Genomic DNA, 3,806 nt, shown 5'->3' on the forward strand with positions numbered 1-3,806 from the left:
TATCAATTCATCTGTCCATGGATATTGGGTTGCATTTACCTCTTATACATGGTGAATAATGCTACAAAGAACTTGAGTATGCAAATAACTATTTGAGACCCTGTGTTGAATTCTCTTGTCTATACATCCAGAAATGGGGTCACTGGATCATATAGTATTTTAATTTTTGAGGAATCTCCATTCTGTTTTCCATAGTGGCTGTATCACTTTTCATTCCTTCCAACAGCACACAAGAGATTTCACAAACATGGAATACGTCATGAATTTGCATGTCATACTTACACAGGGGCATGCTAGTCACCTCTGTATTGTTTCAATTTTAGCATACAGGCTGCTGAAGCAAACATCTTCAAAATTTTTGAGATAATATTCAGAGCTTATTAACAAACCCCATAGAGATGTCAGGCTGAGTCTCCCAGATTTATTTTTAAAAATGCATGGTTGAATAATTAATTTTATTTTAAAAGGAGTCAGATCAATGTCTAAGAAAGGTTACTAATGAGGGGCCCTCAAAGTGTAGCCAGGAACTTGCTAGAAATGCAGATTCTCAGCCCCAACCCCCAGAAACTTCCTGAATCAAAGAATTCTGCAAATTGGGTCCAGCAATCTGTATTTTAGGAACTTTGTAGAGGCTATTAATGCATACTAAAGTTGGAAATGCTCTCTACATTTTGATTTTATGGATCTTAGAAAGAACATCCTAAGCAGTAATACTTTTCCTATTAGTGCTTGAAATGCCAATACATTCATTCCTTTTTGTTTTGCTTTGCTTTCTGTTAGTTGTTTGGTGGCCTGGTTGGTGAAACAGCCTTGCTCTAAGCATCAGTGACTTCAGGATAAAAGCAGGCTTAGGCAGCATTTCACACTATAATTTGTAGCTACGGTAACTTCTCAGTCATGATGTAAAATGACTAAGTCTGTAAAATGAGAAGACTAGGTCAAGGTTGGCAGATCTCTGCCTTACATGCCACTTTTCCAAAACCCAAGGCAGACATTGCTAATTGATCAAGAGACGCTATACCTCCCATTCAGAGTCTCAGAATCCTTCTTGACATAGCCCTATCAAAAATTAGTTATATCCTGAAATGAAATCCATTTGCTACCAGATAACCTTAATGAGATTATCTTGATGAGCCCCTTAATGAGGGTGAAAGAGGAAAGTGAAAAATCTGGCTTGAAACTCAGCATTAAAAAAAAAAAACTAAGATCATGTCATCTGGTCTCATCACTTCATGGCAAATAGAAAAGGAAAAAGTGGAAGCAGTGACAGATTTTATTTTCTTGGAGTCCAGAATCACTGCAGACAGTGACTGCAGCCATGAAATTAAGATGCTTGCTCGTTGGAAGAGTCAGAGTTGGACCACAAACAAGGCTGAGAGCTGAAGAATTGATGCTTTCAAACTATGGTGCTGGAGAAGATTCTTGAGAGTCCCTTGGACTGCAAGGAGATCAAATCAGTCAATCCTGAAACAAATTAACCTTGAATATTCACTGGAAGGACTGTTGCTGAAGCTTAAGCTCCAATTCTTTGGCCACCTGATGTGAAGAGCCAGCTCATTGGAAACGACCCTGATGCTGGGAAAGATTGAAGGCAGGAGGAGAAGGGGACGACAGAAGATGAGTTCGTTGGATGGCATCACCAACTTGAAGGACATGAATTTGAGCAAACTCCAGGAGATCGGGGATAGTAGAGGAGCCTGGTGCGCTGCAGTCCACGACTTAGTGACTGGACAACAACAAATCATCATTGCCCTGTTTATCTCTGTCCTTAAATAGTATGGGCTCCAAATACTATCAATTCTAGGCTGTCCTCCAGAACTGTCAATATTCTGTGAGCTTAGTTTTCTCATCTATAAGATGCCAGTGGTGTCATCTACCTCATGGGGTTCTTAGGAAGATAAACGAAATAATGCATTTGAATCAGCTGGATCAGCACTAGACACAAAGTTACTAAAAGCTCATTAAATCTTAGTTCTTTTTCTTTCTTCAGTTGCATCTTTTTTGGTTAATTTATTTATTTTAATTGGAGGATAATTATATTACAATATTGTGATGGTTTTTGCTGTACATTGGAATGAATCAGCCACAGGCACATAGCTCTTCTTTACCTTTCTTTCTGGCTGCTCACTTTACCATTGGCTGGCAAGTATAGCTGGCCAAGCTCAGTATTTCCCTGAGAAGTGTAAGTGCTCCTGGTATTGGCTTGGCCGTGATGAGAACTGACTGACTTCTTAGCCTTTGCCTCTGTTGCAGTATTATCATCACCACTCTGCTTACCAAGTTTGCACATTGATTCAGATGAGTAGACTTTGGGTGAAAAGGGAGCATTCTTACTTATTTAAACTAATTTCACAAGAGCAAAATATAAATAATAATCATCTCCAGCACAAAAACGGAGAAGGCAATGGCAACCCACTTCAGTACCCTTGCCTGGAAAATCCCATAGATAGAGGAGCCTGGTAGGCTGCAGTCCATGGGGTCGCAAAGGGTCAGACATGACTAAACAACTCCACTTTCACTTTTCACTTTCATGAATTGGAGAAGGAAATGGCAACCCACTCCAGCATTCTTGCCTGGAGAATCCTAGGGACAGAGGAGCCTGGTAAGCTGCCGTCTATGGGGTCGCATAGAGTCGGAGACGACTGAATCGACTTAGCAGCAGCAGCACCCAGCACAAAAATAAACTTTGCACACATATAACCAATGTTCTAGTGCTGACTTAATATGATGTTAATGAGAATGTTTCCCTCTTGGATTAGATGCAAGGAAGTTAAGATTTATTAAGGACCATGCATGTGTGATCAATGCAAAGAAATAGAGGAAAAAACAGAATGGGAAAGACTAGAGATCTCGTCAAGAAAATTAGAGATACCAAGGGAATATTTCATGCAAAGATGAGCAAATAAAGGACAGAAATGGTATGGACCCAACAGAAGCAGAAGATATCAAGAAGAGGTGGCAAGGATACACACAAGAACTGTACAAAAAAGATCTTCATGACCCAGATAACCATGATGGTGTGCTTACTCACCTGGAGCCAGACATCCTGGAATGTGAAGTCAAGCGTGCCGTAGGAAGGATCACTACGAACAAAGCCAATGGAGGTGATGGAATTCCAGTTTAGCTAGTGCAAATCCTAAAAGATGATGCTGCAAAAGTGCTGCACTCAATATGCCAGCAAATCTGGAAAACTTGGCAGTGGCCACAGGACTGGAAAAGTTCAGTTTTCATTCTAATGCCCAAGAAAGGCAATGTCAAAGAACGTTCAAACTACTGCACAATTGCACTCATCTCACATGCTAGTGAAGAAATGCTCAAAATTCTCTAAGCCAGGCTTCAACAGTATGCGAATCATGAACTTCCAGATGTTCAGGTTGGTTTTAGAAAAGGCAGAGGAACCAGAGATCAAATTGCCAACATCTGCCGGATCATGGAAAAAGCAAGAGAGTTCCAGAAAAACATCCGCTTCTGCTTTATTGATTATGCCAAAGCCTTTGACTGTGTGGATCACAACAAACTGTGGAAAATCCTTAAAGAGGTGGGAATATCAGACCACCTAACCTGCCTCCTGAGAAATCTGTATGCAGGTCAAGAAGCAGCAGTTAGAACTGGACATGGAACAACAGACTGGTTCTAAATCAAGAAAGGAGTAGTACATCAGGGCTGTATATTGTCACCCTGTTTACTTAACTTATATGCAGAATACATCATGCAAAATGCCAGGCTGGATGAAGCACAAGCTGGAATCAAGATTGCTGGGAGAAATATCAGTAATCTCAGATACACAGATGACACCATCCTTATGG

At 40.5% G+C, this 3,806-nt stretch overlaps 1 non-coding gene across 1 annotated transcript; it reads right to left on the bottom strand.

Moving 5' to 3' along the window:
* Nucleotides 1-241: 241 nt before the first annotated feature.
* LOC138446363 (U6 spliceosomal RNA) lies at nt 242-345 on the bottom strand. Its single transcript, XR_011259300.1, has one exon. It is a non-coding gene; the product is annotated as a U6 spliceosomal RNA (small nuclear RNA).
* Between the last annotated feature and the right edge of the window lie 3,461 nt (nt 346-3,806).

Source organism: Ovis canadensis, chromosome 9, assembly GCF_042477335.2.
Source record: "Ovis canadensis isolate MfBH-ARS-UI-01 breed Bighorn chromosome 9, ARS-UI_OviCan_v2, whole genome shotgun sequence".
NCBI lineage: Eukaryota > Metazoa > Chordata > Mammalia > Artiodactyla > Bovidae > Ovis > Ovis canadensis.